Source organism: Morone saxatilis, unplaced genomic scaffold, assembly GCF_004916995.1.
Source record: "Morone saxatilis isolate NCDOM2014 unplaced genomic scaffold, NCSU_SB_2.0 Contig16, whole genome shotgun sequence".
In the NCBI taxonomy this organism is placed as follows: Eukaryota; Metazoa; Chordata; class Actinopteri; family Moronidae; genus Morone; species Morone saxatilis.
This window is the reverse complement of record NW_023339718.1, coordinates 21,052,945-21,073,956: the sequence shown is the minus strand read 5'-3', so window position 1 is coordinate 21,073,956 and position 21,012 is coordinate 21,052,945. Positions and strand designations below refer to the sequence as shown.

The 21,012-nt window shown below is 40.9% G+C and overlaps 1 protein-coding gene across 1 annotated transcript in view; it reads left to right on the top strand.

The window, feature by feature from the left end:
* Positions 1–1,634: 1,634 nt before the first annotated feature.
* The window catches only part of LOC118325304 (spermatid perinuclear RNA-binding protein-like), a 63,043-nt gene continuing 43,665 nt past the window's right edge, over positions 1,635–21,012 (top strand). The window contains exon 1 of the mRNA XM_035657928.1: positions 1,635–1,822. The gene's annotated coding sequence lies outside the window, so the exon portion shown is untranslated. The remainder of the gene's footprint in view (positions 1,823–21,012) is intronic.

Here is a 21,012-nt window from a genome sequence, read left to right as displayed (position 1 = left end):
GCTTCACTGGCATTCTTGATATAGCCACATTTAAGTTATAATTTTTGTATTTGTCACAAGACGTCTATTTTTAGAACAATGTCAGAGAAGGAAACTCCCAGATCTTTGTACTTTTCCATCAGTGCACAGGAACAGCTTTCACTGCTTAATACTTTGCTATATGGTTGGCTGTGCAGGTGCAGTTAAAACCTCAACAGTAGTGATATGTATGAATAGAATTAGATTAATGTTTGTGGCGCAGTTTACAAAAAATCTGCAGAATAATGAGGCTTGTGGACTACTGTATTTGAAATAAGTAAATTATATATATGATATATGATATATTTAATCAGTCAATTAGCTGATCGACAGAACAATAAGCTGCAACTATTAGATTATGAAATGGTTGCATGGTGTTGCTATCAGTTCATTTGGGTTTTGGACTTTCAAATAAAACAAGTAATTTGAATGTATCAGTTTGGGCTTTGAGAAATTGTGATGTCTATGTTTCACTGTTTTATAACATCCTATTTTCCAAATGATTAACTGTGTGAACGTGCCCTTCCAGTGGAGAAAATGCCCAACATGCTAGTCAAGTCAAGTCAGACTTTATTTATACAGACCAAAGTAACAAATCTCAATTTGCCTCAGGAGGCCTAGAACACCCTGTTATTTCTTTCAGACGTGCCCCACATTTAGGGACAGCCTCGTGCATTCATATCTTCCAGAGGATAAAAAAGGCACTTGGTTGACCAAACCGGTACTCTTAAATGTATGCATTGCCCCCACTGTGATAATGTCTTGGAAATTAAATATTGAATTTTGCTGATGTCAGCACAAGCAGAACTTGTAAACACTGCGATTCCATTAAGTGTAACACCACTTTTGTAATTTACCATCTGCCTTGTCTGTGTGGGAGGGTTTTTCTACATAGGCCATACTAAAAGACATCTGAGGGATCACCTTGCTGAGCATAAATATGCCATTAGAATAAGGAATTGTGAATCTTGAATTTCACAATGCGAATGATTTTGATAATTTTGTGCGGCTAAGGATCATTGAACACATCAAACCTTTGATCGGGGAAGGAGACAGGATGTAGAATCTTAAAAGACCAGTATGTCGGATTCAGTGGCATCTAGCGCTGAATTTGCAGATTGCAACCAACTTGCCTCACCCTCCAGTTTCAAGTCTGTAGGAAAAACAACAGAGGCCTCGACACTCTTGAAAAATGCTGTGTGTGTGTGTGTTATCTTTTATTTGTCTTACCTGTTGGGGTATTATCTGGGTCAAGTGACTGACTACCATTGGCTGTTGCTTCTATATACAGGTGAGGCCACACCTGTGTTGTTTGTTTGTTTATACCCTGACAAAGACCTACAATGGTCGCAACATTAAAAAAAAAAATTATCCATTACAATAGGGGCGTATTAACATCATCATCGACAACACATGGAAAATATTACTTCTAGGCTGACACGTAGCTACAATCTTTACCTATCTTTGTTAATGAGCTTAACACCCTGTCAATAGACGATCTTTGTTTCGCAGTAGCAGTTGGCGGGCGCATGCGCGGCCGCAACCTCCGCTCCCCCTGCGCTGAGCGCTGACAGACAGCAGGCTGGCCGGAGACGCTCGCTGTGCTGCTGTGCTGGGTTGTTGTCTCTTCCTTGCTCCGTCCAGTTGTGAGCTGCTGTCCGGATACAAAGTGATATCAGAACGGGACTTAATTTCTGTTACAGGAAACAAAAACAACACCAACAAAGTGTTTTTTGGACACGCTGACCGCCGAGCTTTCTCCCCTTCCGTCCTCCTCCCGGAGGTGAACGGGCTGTCGGTGGAGGTAAGTGTCCGCTTTTTGTGACAGTTTTCGCTGCGGAGGAAGAGAGGGATGAACGGGCGGCTGCTGTCCCGCACGGCTCGGTTAACTTCAGCCTTCCTTCAGCTCACTATCAGGACTGTCTGTGTGTTTAATGTGTGGATGTAGATACTCAAGTCTTCCCTTGTTAACGGGGTGACAAGAATAAGGGCAAGTTTTCCTCCGGTCGTCCGTTAACCACCCCCCCACCCCCGCAGCCACGGAGCACACTGACCGTCCTAAACGTGGCTTTATAACTTTGAAAGGGGGAAATGATTTTCTTCGTTTTTTCCCTTTAGAAGACAACACACTGTATTATTTTGCTGGAGACCGTAGCTGCTGTTGCAAGAAGCCCAGGTGACTACCTGTTAGTGAAATCAAGTTCCCTTTGTCTTCAATTGAAGTTGTCTTTAAGGACAAAACGGCGCCCATATTTGTAGTAAGTAACGTTAGGCCCCCAGGGCGCTGATGCACCTGCACACTGAAGGATTTATCACGATAGCTTGTAGCTTTCCACTGAACATAATCAATAGTTTACAGCTCAACCTCCCAACGCTGGCCACAGTTCAGATTCCAGTTTGGTCAACTTGGCAGAATAACTTGATATTGATACATATCAGTGTAGTTTGGTGGTATTATGGACATTTACACGCCAGAAATGTGAGAGAGAAGAAATCATAAGATACTATCAATATCATTTACTGTTGTTTGATCAGCTTGACATTCAGTGTTTGAGGCAGGGTTCAGATGTGTTTTATATTAGTTAATATTCACATGCTCATAGACATCCCCTTTGCAGTTATTATAATTGTAAAATGCATCTGAAGCTAATATGAAGCTTGAGCAGTCTGAGTTTGTCCAATCAAATGGGTACTAATTAGTCACCTCTTGAATGTCATTTTGCACAGAGGGGACTGTGGATTCTGTCCCCATCTGTCCCCATCTGTCCCATTGTATTCATACTAAGAAGGAGTCTTTTCACCGCCAATGTGGACACTGAAGGAATGACTGCAGCCACCACTTTAATGCACGCAAGGACATGGGAGTATTTAAAATGTGAACCGATTCTTTATGACCAGGAGCGTTAATGCTATTGAGTGATTTAGAAAAAATAAAAAACCATATTGCTGTATCACCCAGCAGCAACGAATACTGACCAGTTGACTGGAACCTACTGAAACCAGCAGATGATGAATAAACACAAATGAGAGACTGGGGTAGTGAGAGCTTCAGCCTTGGTAGCAGCTTGTATTTCTGGGCATTGAACCTAAATCCTTCTGCAGCTGTGACTGTAGCAAGAATCCAAAACTGCCAAGTACCAAAATCCAGGTTTCTAATCGGGGCTGTATGATAAACATCGCCGTTATTTTGATGGATGTTGTAATTGTGATATGATTAGTGGAAATGGATTTTGGCATCACAAATGTAGTTTTCACAGAGGAAGGAGGGTTCAGAGGAGGGTTTTGTGGGTATCCTTTCTCTAGGTATTATGCTCATATTCCTCAAAGTAAGGAAACAGGAAAGCAAAGACATTTCGGGTATCGTATCGGGAGCCTGATAACCAGTCTTAATTCATGAGTCTATAGTCAGTGATTGTACCTGCTGATGTCCTTTTTTAGAGACAGAACCTGTGAACTGTAACTGTTGAGAGCTGCTGTTTCTGTGAATCCAACAGCTTGTACAGCTACGTCAGTCTCATCCACACTTTCCTGTTGCTGCTGTTCATTTTTCAGAGATGTGTGAAGTGAGTCACAGCTCTGGAGCTACTTTATCAGCCCTAGTATCAATTGATCCCGAGCCCTATTCACCATGCCAAAAGGACATTTCTGTGTCGCCTACCTGCAGCTGGTGTTAAATGAGGATTCAAATGAAAACAGATCTGGTAATGTGATGTGGCACTCACAGCGGCTCTCCTGTTCGGGTTTTACAGCTTCGGGTTTCAGGCCCGCTGTGCTCGGTAAGCAGAGTGAGCCCTGGCCGGAGCAGGTGGCTCCTCTGGGCCGGAGGAATGTAAATAGAAACGGTAACTCGAGCCTAATGTTCATCCGCAGCCACCTCGGGACCATCTGCAGCTGAAAGTGTTGACGAGGACGCAACGCTGCTCTTGTAAATGAAGCTCAAGTGCGTGTGTGACATTTTGTTTTCAATTAGACTTGTCCTGCACTGTGTGTAAGGCATACATAAATGTTTTCCTAACAGTAAATCCTCAGTTTGGACTGACTGTCAGAGATCTGAGCAGCGTGCTCAAGCTGGAAGTCACTACAACAGAGCCCCCAGCAGCCTTTTAGCCAGGACAGTTTGGAAAATGTGGCCCCCTGATTATCAATAGCCTACCAGGTTCTTTGTTTTCTTACTCGAAATATGACAAACACGTGAATCAATTCTCACCTCATGCCTCATTAGTGGTAAACATTAGGTTGGTTCAGTAAAGCGTCAGGGCAATCTCTTTAAACTCGGCGCAAACGTCCACTTGGACTCAAGGATGAAATGATTCGAATTTGGTGGTTTTTTTTGGTCACTGTGACATCACAAAACATGTTTTTGGTCAACAATTGGGTGGAAAATCAGTTGGAGACACGTTTGACACAACCTTATTCAACACCATAGCTCAGGAAGAGAAGGGGCGATTGTGAGATTGTGACTATATTTCAAAGTTGGTCCGTGGTAATTCAAGAAGGAACTGGGCGAGTCCAGACTTTACACACGTTGAGTGGGACGACACAATGAGTAGACAATAACAAGCACAGCACAGGCTTTCATCTTTCCATCTCAACCAGTCTGCCTTTCGCTTCCTGCCTCAAACGTTTTCAGCAGCTTGTCTGAAACATTAGGGAGGTCATTAATAGATATCAAAAATAACAAGGGCCAACATAAACAAGTTGATCAACATGACCAGTAGGATGCACAATGTGGATTCTTTTTCCAAAGCTCTGCCTGACATCACTATTGTTAACTCAAACACTTCTGACTCTTCAGATGTTCATTTGTTTATTTTCTAGTGAACCTGATCAAAAAAAAACCAAAAAAAACGTCACAAACATACTTTGGCTTGAATTGAGCATGAAGCCTATCAATTGTTTTGCATAAGAAGTCAGAATAAGTTATTATTATAATTTACCAGCTGTCAATTGACAGAAAACAACACAATGGCTAATTTGATGATTGATTTGACGACATTGGTCGACAGATGTTTGCCAGCTGTGAGAGGTGGAAACAAATGACAGGTGGACAATGAAAACTTAATTTGATCACCGTGATATGATCTGTATGTGGCATGTGGTATAGAACGAGGCACAGTATCAGTTTGCATTCCTCTCCAGTATTGATTAGGTTATTACATTTAGATATACGGCCATTTTTCAATGTAGGCTTACATCGGCTTCATCGTTATAACTCTACATTGATGAAATACAGCTGAAAACGGGCCAATGTGTTTGGAGGAGGGCCAGGTTTTTGCCCACAGGCTGCTATTTTCCAACCTTAGAGTCTATTGATCGAAATCAAATATAATGTGATAATAAATGAATATGTTCAATGACCTGTTACTTTGTCACTTGTCATATATTGAGTCAAATACTTGAGAGACGTTCATGGTCTGATAAACCCTACTGACTGAGGCTGACACTTTGTTTTGTACTGAAATATCTTGACAACTGTTGAATCGATTACCAAGACATTTGGTACTAGGCTACAGCTGCAACGTCACAAAATTTATATTATAATTGGCAATTTTGATTATTGATATGTCTGAGTCATTTTTAAAAAGAAATAATGAACATCTATTTGATCTGGTTCCAGCTTCCCAAATGTGAATATTTTGTGGTTAACTTTTTTGTAAAACCAAAGTCTTGGGGATTATTGTCACACGAAAAATACATTTGAAGACCTGGATTGTGGTGGAAACGAAGGGAATAAAGTGCGTCAGGTGATCGGCCCTACTTTTTGGGTCTTGTTTGGCCGTTCACATTATTTTTAAATGTGATCCGATTCCAGTGTGAACAGGTCACGGTCCTGAAATGACCTGCAGGACAGATGTAGATCTGTCGTGTAGATATAAAAGTCACATGAGAACCGATATGACTGTTCACACTGATGTCGCAATGCACAAAATCAGACCATATCGGATTTGGACCACGTATGAAAGTGGCCCCACTTGTGACTGCAGTGTGGATGTTCCCAAAATAAGATGTTGTTCTACAAAACTGAGGATGTTCTGTACAGGTAGAAAGCTTTCATGCTGCCTGTGATGTGTCAACAAAAAAACAATAATTCAGTCTGTTTTTGTGTCCCTGCTTCATGTTGTGTTTTGTTAGTGAGGCTGTACAGTTTCACACCCTCGTATTCCAACATGTCCGCTGTGATGAGCTGCTCTGGACCACCATCACATAGCTTTTTAAATATAAAATAAACTGTGGGCTGCTGTGGATCACTTCTGGCTCTGCAGTACATGCAGTGATGGCTGTAATGCCATCCTTTTGATTCGCTCTCTCAGCAGTATCACACAGCGTATTCATGGCCGAGCTATCTCCACTAAGTGAATATCTCAGGGTGTTTGATATTCCATGTTGATACTCTTCAATTTTCATGATGAAAAACATGTACTCTGAGTTTCTCCATATATTTCTTATTCTTTTCAGCATGGAGAGCCTCTGAAAACACGTTTACAGTAGAGGATCATGGGAAACTAAATCTCTCCATGGTAACTGATCAAATTCTTTGTTGTTGTTTAATGCATACTGACCTGCTGCACCTGTTCAGTGAAAATATTTAGCCAAAAATGTAAAACTGTCAAAGAAAACAAATGATCATTGCAGGTTTATAGTCTTACTTTGTGTATCTGTGGTCATATTGTTACTGGCCCACATGAATGGATCATTTGCTACATGGCCACATGTATGTGGACACCCAAACATTGCAGTCATACATGGTCATTCCACAACCAAAAAACCATGGGCATTAATCTGCAGCTATAACAGCCTCCACTTTTCAGTTTTTTGGTGTTTTCAACCAGATGTTGAACCTGGCTGCAGAGATTGGCTCCCATTCAGCTACAAGGGCATTAGAGAGGTCCAACACGCTTGTTTTCTATTTCTCTTCCATACAACTGCACAGTATAGACCCCACATAACATTGCACCCACATTAACTATGAATTGATATTAATATTTAGTGATACCTGCTTCAGCATATTGTTTACTCATCCCTCTGCCAAGACTGAGCATCAAACTCTAGTTCCCTCTCATGTGTTGGCTCAACTGCAGTAGCTGCATCTTTTCACTGTAACTGAACGGGTCTGTTGAGGTAAAGCAGTGAAACCCGAGCAGAGAGGTTCCTGCTGCCATCAGCTCAATCTTCTCTTATTTCAGCTCATCCTTCCCCCTTATTTCACCCACCCAAAGAGCCTAGAGAGCTCAACTCATCCTGCGCTATCAACCTCAGAAAGTAGCCTCCTTTTATGATGATGATGATGACAGAAGAGAAGGAATTCAATCCGAACCATCTCTGTGACTTTGCCCGGCTGAAATAAATACCTCATCATTCGGGACACAGTGTTTTCCCCTGAGGATGTTTCTTCTCCTGAGCCGTTTGATCTGCTCTGAAAACAGAAACCCTGCAGCACTCTGGATGTTTGAATTGTGGTAGCTGCCAGTCGCCTGCTTCTGCCAGCCCTGGGACTCATTTACCAAACCCCTCATGGACTTCCATCATGGAGCCATCAGCTCACATGTTACATGTATCTTATAAGACGTGTTGAGGGATCATTCATGTCCAGGCTGTTCCTATTTAAGCTTTCCCTATGTACTACTTACAATTTTCCTGGTTGTCATTTCCTAATAATAGAAAAATCTCTTTTTGATGTTTCATAAATCAGCGGAGCTAATTATTTACTGAATTAATTCGCAGACTGCATGAATCAAAAAACTGTCAATGTGGTGAGTCCAACTGTTTCTCTCCCAATACCTAGTCCAAAACCTCAATTCAAGGCCAATGCCAAACCAGTGTTAGTCTTACCTGTGCTCCTTTTTCTGCAGATTTATAATCTCTATACCTCACCCTATGAAACTCGTTGAAAGCATTGTTATGCAAAGTAAAACAAGGCCAGGGATGGCTGAGCTAGTGATAATTCTCTGTGACTTAGTTACTACGAGCGACCTCTTTCACATTACACATTACGCATTCATTTGTAATATAGATATAGTCAGCAAGAGCAATGGATGAACCAGCCACAGTTTCTGCACTCCTAATGCTCTGTGTTAATAATAAATGAAGAGGTATTAGTCCATTCATTTGCAGCCCAGGTCTGTGCTGACCTTGCACCCGCGCTATGATATAGTTCTAGTATTTTGGAGTTTTGTGTGCCACTTCCTGATCAGTTAATGAGTTGAGGATCAAGTCAGTCTAGTCATAATGAAGTTCAGCTGTCATGTGTTTACTGTTCAGTGAAACTGCCTGCTGGGGAAAAAAAGTTGAAAGTCGAATAAAACATCCAAAGCAAATATCATCATATTCACAAAAACATTGCTGCAGTAGGCACGGAATAGACAAAATAGCAACGTTAAGCAGACGAAGCTGGAACTTCTCAGCTATCTCCTACTGAACTGGAGCAAGGGAAGTAACAGCTAAACACCTGCTGAGTATCTGCAGGCAGGAACGGCACACGCTGTAATTTCAAACATCCTCGATTGTGACATAAAAAGAGAAATATTTTATTTTCTGTAACCCTATTCTGGTTTTGAGCTTGAGGTTTCAGTCTTGCCCAGAATCAGTACATCTCATTTTAAATCTGGGAGCTCAGTTCAGTAACAGCTCGGTGCGTTTCTCCTGCAGGCTGTTTTTTCCTGAGCCTCGTTCATTCCTCGTCATGCCGCACGAACAGGCCCACCTGGTTGTTGTCAGCCCAGAAGTGAATCCCCGCTCAAGGCGCTGTCACTCCCCTTAAGATCGCCCCTTGCATATCTTTAAGTGCTGCTCGGCTCGTGGAGGACGACGCTGCTTGTTTGAGGCTCTCTGAAAAAGACCCACAGAGAAGCAGAGCTCTTTGCCAGCAATTTCACAGAGACTGAAATATTCACGCAGGCGTTTCTTCTCTGGCAGCATGAAAGGACGGTCTTCACATCCTCCTCTGTGCTGGCACATTCAGCCAGCTCCCCCAGGTGAAGGACAGAGCTTGTACACAAGTCTCACAAGTCTGGATAAGCATAAAAAATTAATTTCAGGCTAAGACTGATATATGGAGTCAAATTTGGCCTTTTATTCCGTATCATGTTGTCTGCTGCCAACACTCCCTGAACACTACGTGCAGACAGAAGAAACCTACAGTGAAATTTCTTCTATGCACATTTTTCTCATTATTGTCAATTATTTACTGATTTGAAAGAAGGAAATGTATCAGAGTTTCCCTTACTGTTGAATAGATTGTGGCATCAAACTGGATTAAAGAGCAGGAAACTGAAAGAAAATGTCACTTGTCTGATGTCAGGGGAGAGTTTTAGTTTATCTCTGGTCTGAATGACTAAAATGTCCTACTCAGTATACGTGTGTATGCATATTAAAAAGAAAATCTGCCAGTATATTGTTCGAAACACAAATATTGATTTGGGCATCTGCCTCACAAATTGTGTGTTGGTCAGGCTACAGTTGTAATATTGATATGGCAGTGTAGTACAACTTTTTGGAAAATAAACTGTTTATACATAAAATAACTATGAATGCTTTGTTTTTGCTGAATACCTGATCAATGCTACTTGAGGCAACCATCCTCTACATCCAGTATTCCCATAAAGTAGATATGCTTATTGATTAGCAACTTTGTCCACAGTGGTCTCGTACATCTAAAGACATTAAAGGGAGCGTTGCCTCAGTGTAAACAGTATATAAATGTGTGAGGGTATGTGTCTGCAACATCTCCAACCGTAGTTTGAAGCACTCTTATGACGTTTTAGTCTAAAAATACAAATACTGTCTACTGTCACGCTTTAATGGCTTTGATTCCAGGTCTTTACTACATATTACGTGAGTATAAACCCTGAGTGGATTCTCACATCCTGTGCTGTTGCAAAGAGGATTTGTCTCAGGCTTCAGTTATACAGGCTTGTTGAAAGTCACACCATCAAAATTACTTGTTGCAGAAACACCAAAATCAAATCTTTAAATCCACGTTCAGTCTGGAGAAAAAGAAATGTTTGGGGGGAAAAAAGATGAAAAAGTCAACTCAACCTGGGCAGTTTAGAGTGTGCTGCAGGCCTGGTGGCAAGGATGTGTGGTGATCCGGCTGGTTAAAGGATCTCTCTTGTTTTACACTTGGTAGCAGGAGCTGTGAAGCAGTACGTGAGCTGTGAATGCAATGAGGTGGAGTCTAGCAAGAAAGCTGTGCCTCCAGAGCTGCACTAATGAAAGCCATTAGTGGACTGTGCTGCTTCAGATGAGACTCTCCTGCAGCTTCACCTGAGCTCAGTGGAGTCTAGGAATTGCATCATGACCCACAAAAGCTGCCAGGGCTCAGCTGAGGAGATAAAAGCTAAACTTTCTTTGTTTCTCATGTCGCATTTAGGTTCTGATTCTGAGGGGGGTTTGCTCAGGCTGTGTTTCTGGCTGTCCTGGTGACTCAGCCTGCTGATACACACAAAGCAGAATCTGCAAATGCTCTTTACATGTGAAAACACATTAGCTTTTTTAGGTCATCTTTGTAAAGATCTCAATACTGACCGCCTAAACAATAGAAAAACAGTTGGATTTATTTTTCTTATTTTCTTTTAGTTGTCAACTAAATTATGTATTTAACAAGATAATAAGCCCCATCTCACAGCCTTCCTCTGCAGTAAGATGCAGTTGACAGCTCTGACGGCTAGTAAGTGGACTTTTGAGCTTATAACAATACGTTAAGTTCCCATAGTGAAGAATAAACTTCCACGCTCAAAACAATAAAGTCTACTACAGCCATCATCATAAGGAGTGGGACAGACAGCCCGGTGACTACTGAGTCTAAACAGGCTGAACTGCTGTTCTGCTTCTATTTATACTTAAGCAGACCACAATTAGTTTTTCTGTCTCTGAACAAAGACAAAGTGGGTGATGATGCTACCTGTTAACTAACTAAATCACGAGCACTGTAAAACCCTCTGGATGTGGCCCCATAGAGTAACTTCACACTAGACCTTTTTAAGTCTTTCCTCCTTCCAAAATATGGTGTGGAAATCCTTTTTAAGACAATGAAATGCCATCTTTTCTTCCTTTTAATATGATCTGCTTGCTGCTGAAACAGGTTGTTGGGGAGTGAGAGAAGATTTGAAAAAAAAACATCTGCTGCCAATTTGTCTAGATGGTGACGTGCTGCAAGCTGTTTGGGAATGCACTGGTAGAATGTCTGTGCATAATATAGTTAATACCATCAGTTAAGAAGAAAAAAGCCGTTTATTTCAGTATGAGGGGTTGATGGGTGAAGCTGAGTAAAGGCTAAAACTCCCATTGGTCACTTATAAAACAAAATTAGTAGCTTTAATGTGTAGCTTCTGTTCTGGTAGAGAGGTAGTTGACTTGTGATGCATGAAGATGCCTGGATTGTGTTTTGTCTCTCCATTGTATGTCAACTGAAAGGATTTGTGGCGCAACCTTTTGATACAAGAAAGCTGCTGAGAAAAATCTTTGTTTATATGGTTTTGGATGCATGCCTTTGGCATCTCACACCAACTTTTCTCAAATTCATAAAAGGGAACAGCACTGTTGTCACAAAAAATAATAACTGCAATTTCATACTTCATACAAAAAGGAATTTGTAAAATTGTGCGCATCAGATTTATTTCAACCAAAAACAAAACTGAGAGTTGAAAGGTTTTGGCACAACACATAAAACCAAGGGAAGATGCTCTATTAGTTATGTATTTTGATGCTAAATCCTTGCAAATGTCAAAAAGTATAGTCAGTATCAAAATTTTTGCCTTAGAGAGAATTAATATTTTAAAAATAGTCGACATCCAATCATCCATATTTTAGAATATAAAGTCAGAATCAGCTTGTCAAACCACAGTGTAGGTTGCTGGTTCATCCCCCTGCCTGCCTGCCTCTGTGAGCCTGACTGCCCCAAACGTTGAGAGTGGATTTAGAAGTGCTGCTCACAGCTTTGATACCTCAGGTGTTGTGGCAGCGGGTCTGCTGAAGTACGGTGAGGTGAAAAGTCTCACCGCTGTGATAATTCTCTCTCCCAGGCTGTGGATTGTATGAGGTGAATGGATATAGTGAATTGGCCTCAGCCCATGAAGGCTGCCTGGACTGATGCCCAATAATACGCTGCTGGATATTATAATTAGCTTCTTACACTGGGACTTTATTCAGAGTTCTCACAGGGCTCCCAGGCAAGTCTGGGAGAGCGATTTCATTCTGTCCACGTATCCAAATATGTGTGACTGCACTAAAAAAAGATGGGAATCCTGTGGAAGAAATGTTAAACCATTAAGATCAAACTACGAAAAACTTTATATGAACCAGTAGCAGTGATGGCAACGTAGCTATTTAGTCAGTCTCCAAAAATGCATGTTTTGTCAGATCACTGCCAACTGGTTGCTGGTTATTGATTTTCTGATCATTGATCATAAACATATCAATTAATATGTCTTTGAAACACAATAATTATTATATTAAAATAATGTCATGTGTGATTTTATTCTTCAATATTAAACCCTGAGAAAACACTTTCCCTTTTTATGAAAATGCAGGTTCTCTTTGTAGCTTTGTCAAAATCCATAGATATAAATAAAAAACTGACTAAATAAATGCTGCATTCAACTAAAAATGTTTTTAATTTCTGCCTTTTCAGCCATGTTACACTGTGTTAAAGCCGAGAAAACCCAATAAAAACTAACAGTAAAAACTAGTACTGTTTGCCAATTGTCAAGTTGTTACTGTAAAGAATAGCAACTAATCAGTGAGAGCCTCTAAAAGAACACCCTGTAATGCGGTGCCATTTCCCCAAATGTAAAATCCTCCAGCAACATAGAGAGGTAGACGTCTGATGGGAGGAGGCAGAGGTTTGTGTCCAGGTTGACTGAGCTCTGAGCGGTCAGCCGTGCATGGCCACATGATGTCTCCATTACCTGGCTGAGACACAGACAGACACACACACACACCCCCCACCTGCTGTTTGTACACACCACAGGTGACTCGCTCCATGTGTCGCTCTGTTCGGATTGGTTGCGGCCAGTGCGAGGAGCTCAGATTGCATCCAGGATGTGAGCCACAGCCACACGTACTAAATTCTCCTGACTGCCTTTTTTTGTTGTTGTTTAATGAGTCGACAGTGGAGATGTCCTGACTGTCGCTATCAGCTATATGTTTATGGAGCACAAAACTTGTTTCTCTGGTCACTCAGCTCTGAATGGAAATGAATGGACTTCTGGTTGATGTTGTTGATCCTGTTTTTTTACAGATAGCAAATCACAATAAATAAATACCACTGTACTAAAGATTTAATAATCTCCTTGGAAGTTCCCTGGAAAGTGATTTGGCACCAATTACAGCCATAGTGTTTAATTGATATACTTACAGTGAAGTAATTCCAGTTATTTGCTAAACTGGTGTAAGCTTTATGCAGGTCAGCTCAATGTGCAGAAAAGGTAGATTTGGAAAGGATAACCTCACACACACACTGGAGTGGTCCTTTACAACAGGATCTTTCGATTGATTGACAGAGACCCTGTTATTGTCAGCAAACATCCACAGTAAAAACGATCATTTCCTCCAGCAATTCATGCTGACACACACACACGTAAACAGAAACACACCCACATGCCAAAATGTAAACTTAATCTGCTGTATATAAAACTTTTCAGGGCAGAGCCAAAAGTGCTTTACAAACAGTATAAGGATAATAAAGAAGATAGTACAGCAAGCAATAAAAATGCAAGGCAAGCTTCTTTCTGTGGACTGGAATAATAAAGCAGGTCTGAAGCAGGGAGCAGCTCTCCCAGCTCTCTGTTCTTTCTCATAATTTCCTGGCAGAAATGCTCCTTTGAGTCTTCGTCGATACAAAGGTGGTTTTATCTGGAAGATGCAGCGACTGGCAGTTACATTTCAACTTTATGACAATATCCTGACATTCACAGTTTGCTTCAGTTTTTTTACATTTCCTCACAGAGAAACTTCTCAAATTGTCTTCTTCTCAAAAGTTTTGATATTTGTCTTTTTATTCACTTGCTGTCTGGTTTATTTACCATTAAACCTCACTGCAGAATGTGACTGTGTCTGGAAGGTCACTGGTTCAAATCCCCACACCTCCTGAGTGGAGACAGTGATTGAAAATTGAATCTGACTGAGTTGACATTTTGTTTACTTCATTCAGTCTGACACCATGTGAAACCTTTTCTATTCGAGAAGTGGTCTGCCATGATCCAGAACCACAAACAACTTATTACTGTCCTGAATGGTTATATCGCAGAACTTGGACATTTCAATCACTGATCCGCTCATGCAATTTGTTCGGGGAGAAACTAATAAAATAAAAGAACTAGGAAGGTGGGAAGTCTTTCAACTTTAAGGGTTAAAAAACACTTTGGGAGGTGAGGAAGAAATCCTGCACCAACTTTGATTAAACATGGTTTGTACTGACATGAATGGAAGAGACCCTCAAACCTGCATTAGATATAAACAGTTAGTCTGATATTTTGTGGCCACTTGACGTCAGCGCAACACAGTGACTTATGTTCTAAAGTTTATACGTTGCCTATTTGCACATTTAGCAACACGATCATTCATTTCAAGTCATGTTTGTAAATACCTGATGAATGTAAGTTCACTTTCTTTTAGCTCAGTTTATTGCTGGGCAGGTGGTGTACAGTGGGTTTTTATGGAGCTAGTTTGGAAAATAGGTTGAGAGTAGTGAGAGTGAACTAAAAAACAGTGAAGTGAAAGATGCTGAAAGGCTTTGTAGAGGAAAACTGCAGAGATGTTAATGTTTTCACTACAGGCAAAGTCATTTTATCCATTCTTAATATACAAAAACAAAAAAACAAACTGCACCCCCTTAAAGTGACAACATGCCTGATACAGAAAAACCAGCTAACTAAAACACCCAATGTTACTCCTCACTTTGAGATACACTGCTGCCACTGCGTTTAGTAACAGGCAGGGATGTGTGTTGTGCGTGTTGTGCTTACTTGGATGTTTTCAGGCCCACAGTGCAGCACTGATCCATTAATGCATTAATGAAGGCCTAATCCTCTTCTGAAAAAACAAAACACTGGAGCTGCTGTTTCATAACAAAGCAGCTGTGTTTCCTGAGCCCTCTGAGTGGGCGTTACCCAGCTGGGCTTTATAATCTCGCCTCACGGCCCGTCCAACCTTTACCTCAACTGCAGCTACCTACCAGAGACCCCTGACAGCAGGTGACCATGCTGATAGCTCTCTCAAACTGCTGGTAAAGCTGTTGTAATGATGAGACGTTAACCAGTCTGTGGAGAGGTCTGGCACGGCCGGTCCAAGGAGTGGAAACACGCCATGAGTCACCAGCCAAAAGCTTTATGTTCAGATTTGGCAGTTTGTCCATCCCTCTTATTGCGTGGAGGTTTTTGTACACTCTAAAACAGGAAAGATTCAAATGATTCAATTCTGCCCCCTGGTTTAAACCCTCGGTGCCTGATGGATGCATTGTGGCCCCAAAATTGCCCCCTTACCTCACTTCCTGCTTCTGTTGAATCAGAACACACAGACATCGCACATATAGTGCTTGAATCGGTGCAACTGGCTTTGTTCAGTGATTTCACTATCTCCATTGAAGAGCAACATCCATAAATCCACTGGAAAATCTATGACTCATTACTTCAGATGTTGCCTCATAATCATAATGTACAAATGTAATGTGTAAAATACAGTCAAAACAAACTATATTATAGTACTTTATACTTATATTATACTATCAGGGGGAAATGTACTTTAGAGTGCACTACATCTGACAGCTGTAGTTGGTATGTATTTTACACAGACCTATGAGTTTTTAAAAAATGTATGCCTGTCACTCTGACCTTAACCTCAAACCCTGGTGCAAGCCACCGAGAGGTAGCTGACACTGTTTCTGATGCAAGGAGCAGCAACCAATGGTGGAATAAGTAGGAAGTAAATTTACTCAAGTCATTTTAACATACTTCTACGCCACGTTTATTTAACACTCACTAGTTTCATTTTACAGAAAAATTATGTGATACTCTTATATGACATGAGGCAGAACTATGCTACTAATCTACCCAATACTCTACTATAAGTATCTCAAATTACATGCGTTTGTTAGTTATACGAACTGTATAATATAATATTCTAAAATAATATAACCCTGAAAGGAGCCGTTCTGCACAATGAGTACTTTTACTTTTGATACTTTAATTACATTTTGCGGGTAATACTTTTTCTTAAAGCAGCAACAAGGAACTTTCATTTTGTGTTGATTCTGTCGGCCCCTGTGGACAAAAGCGGTAGTGTTTACTTTGCCTCGTTTCATTGATTTCAAGGGGACTCTGACCGAATCCAACCTGGTGGCAGACATTAAGGATTACTATATAGAAACAGCTAATCTTCTCTCTGAAGGTGTGCTTATGTAGGCCAAATAATTAAACTCAGACTGATTTATAACTCATTTAAAAAGCCTCGTAGTAGGTTTAAGTTTTACTTGTAATGGAGTATTTTTAGGCCATGGTATCTCTACTTTTACTTTAGTAAAGGACCTGAGTAGTTCTTCCGTTTGTTTGAGTCCAATAGGGAACAAAAAGGTGTAAATAAAATGCAAAGCTTAGAGCTTTGTGCACAAGTCAAGGGCCTCAGTAAGTGCTTGTCTGGTTGAATAACAGTGTCTGAAACCCCCTCCCCACACCTTTCAGACGTTTCGAAGTTTTTGAAACCGACAATCACACCCAATTTACACAGTGTCACCGTGCCAGACTATAAAGGCACAAAAAGGACGCCGAACATCGCGGAGGGGGTGTGATGCAACCAGGAGCAGGCTGTGATGGCATTTCACCCCAATGTCTGGTGAGGCCATTCAGGCGAGAACCAGAAACGCCTTTGGCCTTGGACGTGGCAGTAAGAGCTGGTTAACCCTTAAACATACGCAAAGAATACAGACTGGAGAAAGGCAAGAGACAGCCTGCTACTTTCAATTCTGTATGTGCGAACAAGGTGTCACTGGACTCCATGACAACATTGCATGTCATGTTTGTATATGCTAAATGATTCTAAAAGTAGCAGTACATCTTACACCCAGCTGTAAAGACTGTCAGAAGCTTGTAAACAGGAGGAGCTGAGCCTATGTTTTGAAGGGTTAATAGATTACCTGCTCTGTTTTTAACTTCTGTTTGTTAGATTGTTTAGCAGGCGTCAGGACTGTCACCCTTGCTGCTTTGGTTCACCTACGTCAACCTCGATGGCGCCTGATATTTGGAGCCGTCGCTCTTCAATTATCACTTTTCCTGAGACCTGGATCTGATCTCACATCTTGTCTGAAAACAAATGTGTAAAAAAGTCTGCAGATCCAAGCCTGAGATAGAAGATAACAGCTTTTTAGTGAGCACTGTTGCCTCAGCTCTGTCAGCGGTCTAAGGAACTTAGACAGAGAGACAAGCGGGTGTTAATTAACATCATAACTTATTTTGCTGATTTTTCACACATATTTTTTTCCCTCACCTCAACCATTTGCCTTTTTTTTTTATGCTTTTTTCCCTCTACCAAATCACATCCCATCAGCTGCTATAAAAACACTTCTTCCCAACACTTTGTTTTCTGATGGGGCTCTGACCCTTGACCCTTCTTTTGAATGCTGCTTGACATGCTAATAATTTAAGAACGTAAGCTTCTGTGTCATTTAAAGAAATAATGAATTGCCCCTTTTTTAATATTCTAGTCTCAGAAAGGTACATTTCAGCCTGGCTCAGGTTTTAACCTAGGACATTCACTCTGCTGGTTATGATGATAAAATCAGAGGATGCCGAGAGATTACTACAGTATTTTTAAAGGTGAACATAACTATATCCCTATAAGTTCCAGCATTCTTGTCTGAGGTGTGTGTGTGTGTGTCCACGTTGGTGAGTGTTGTTTCCTCTGCAGCCCACCCCCTGCCAGCTGTGGCTCACTTATATAACGTTTGTAGTCCGTTTTATTGACACTGCAGCAGAGTCAGACATCTCCGGCTCTGCAAGGAGATCACATAGAATTTGTGCAGCTGATGGAATATGTTGCTCTGCTGTGAGGAGTGATAATGTTCAGGGTTACAGTACCTGCACTGAAATACATTACGATCCGCTCACTGTTCTGCAGTGCTGGGGTGAACACCCACATGTTAGATGGAAGCTGGAGAGAATGGGTCAGGTTATCGGGTCAGGACAACACAAAAAGTAGTTCCCCACCTTCCTTTACATTTTCCACCTGCAGCTATAAAAAAAATCCCAACTAAACCGCACACACTGGTACTTTAAACAGAACTAATGGTGTGCGTTCGAGGCGAAATGTTTAGTTTGTGGTCACGTGAACACAGTCTGTACATACTCTAGCACACCCTTGTGTACCATTCCCAGTTTACTGGTCTGTAATATGTTGCGGGCACTTTAATAGAGTTTCCTTTCACAGAGGTACATGTGTTTGTTTGGTTTCTTTTTTCTCTTTTTTTTGATCAAGGGTCTAAGGATAGATGGCATTGTAAAATCCTCTAGGACAACCTTGTAATAGGGGGCTACATAAGCAGGCGTAATTAGTTTTGAAATACTTTTCCTGTTTCCTTTTTATAGTAGGTATAATAGTAGAACTATTCATAAGTTACTCTGTGGACAGCAAAACAGAAAATATCGATGATTACTCGATTAAGAAGTTTATCAATAAAATAAAAAATACTAAATATTCCCTGTTCTTGTTTCTTAAATATAATAGTTTTCTGCCTTTTAATGTTTTATGTGAAAGGTGGTGTACAAAAAACCTTGCCTTTTGCCTGTAGAGCCTCAATCAACAATCATTTTAATCATTAAAGAATCAGCAACTTATTTTCTCAATCACTCAAAAGTCTGATCTTGAACCTGCCGTTATAGTTAACACTAGGCATCTTCCAAACACTAATTGCAAATAATGGTAAACAGAAAAAAAATACAAAAAATTACCCCACCAATGATCGGTGATCCAGTGGAGATCCAAGGGATCAAAGTTAAATGATGGGAATTATGAGTCATCTGAGAATGCATCACTTATTGAACTTGCAGCTTATATGACATGTGCAAGTAGGCGGAATGAGACACAGCTTAAAGACACTTGTCTTTAATGGGCTACAGCTGCTAAACAATGTGTCAGGTGCTGCTTTTTTTTCAGCAAAGAAAGGAAGTGTGTCTCCATTCTGGTTTTCTTGTACTAAGGCAGCCGCTGTATCTCCGGTAGAGCAGGTCAGCCATTAAATGTAGGGTTGGTTGTTCAATCCTCTCCTCCTGTCCACAAGTCTGAATGTCTTTGAGCTGATATAAGTTCCTATTTATAAAATCCGCAAAATGAATGCAACAAACCCCATTTAGAGGATGACAGAAACATTTCCACTACAGTTCAGACCAAAGGAAAATACATTTCAAGTGTGATGACACCCTCACATGATCTACGCTGAACACCGCACATAATATTCTGGCTCTGCAGAAAAGTGACGCACATACTCAATTTAATTTGCTGCCATCTGCACGCACAATGAAATAAGTTCTTCTCTGTTAACACTCATAAAGGCCACTGTTCATATTTCTGCACATCATCATCTAGAGCCTTAATGAGTTAGGCGAGGTAGCGTCATACTGCAAATAAATTAGGTAATTTACAAAACTGTGTGTCCATGTTTGGGAGAAAGGATCTCATTACCTGAAGGTCGATCTCCACTTACCTGCTGCTATTTACAAGGTTTAATTTTATATAATCCTACCATTTTTTTATGATTTTGTTTTTCATTAGTTTTTGTGTTGTGAGTAGTTGAGTAGTTGGGGTACTTTTAGTTTGGACACATCATGTTGGAGCAACACTCAACTGCTGGAAAACGTGTGATCCTTACCACATGGATTATTATGAGAGAGTCTGTATTGCCTTTTGTTGTCAGATCAAATGTTAGTCACAAAAGCTTTGTATGAAAGAACAAGGCTTATTTTCCTTTTTTTACCTCCCATCCCGCCTCTTGCAAGCTCGCCGGATTGCACAGGGCATTATTTGAAGTCTTGTGTGAACATAAAAGCCTGCTCATAAAAGTTCCCCGCAGTGAAAACGACCTAAATAAACACAGCCCTAGAATAATACCCTCCCCGGGTTCATCTAACCTTCCTCAAAATGGAAGCAGGGGACGGGAGAGGCTGGAGGAGGCATTAGGGAGAGAATACCTGAGGATGTGATGGTTAGGAGTGGCAGAGTGTGGCCATTTGGTAGATGATTTTGTCCACAGTGCATTACAGCAGCACGAGTGGTTGCATTTTTAGCAAGACTGCAGTCTGACCTCTGTCTCTGGTGGTGTTACAGCTTTACTCTACACACCAAGTCCCACTGGGAATGAATCTAATAACCCCAGTGCCTTGTTCACAATCAAAGCTGTCCGAGTGAATATCTACGTTTGAATTTCAGACAGATTTTAAAAAAATATGTTGAGCTGTTTGTTGCACAAGTCAAAAACTGCATCTTTCTTTCTGTTTGTTGATCTGAAAGCATAATTCTTGGCTTAGTAGCCTCTCTGTTGCTCTTGCAATACTGGCAATCTCTTACATTGTCTTACAGCCTGCCAGTTGTGATGCCAATCTCCAGCTTTCTGTCTGACTACAGGTTTACTGCTTCTCCTCACTTCTCCTGCAGGTATTTGGTTCCTTTCAGTGTAACACCAAACTCAACAGAGGAAGCTGAACATGAATATTAAAAAAGACCGTACAGAATCTGTCTGCTGTGAAGGCATCATGCGTAACATCCTAAATTTGATCATTTATTTAAATGTTGCTTGAGCTTAACTCATTTGATGCACCTCATTATTTGGGTTATGCACAGATTATTAGACATTGAGCCGCTGAGAATTCAATTAAATTAAATTTTATTTGTATAGCGCCAATTCATAACAGGTCTAGACTGAACTCCTTATAACATTATTTACAGAGACCCAACAGTACCACCATGAGCAAGACCTTGGAGACAGCGGCAAGGAAAAACTTCCTTTTAGGAGGC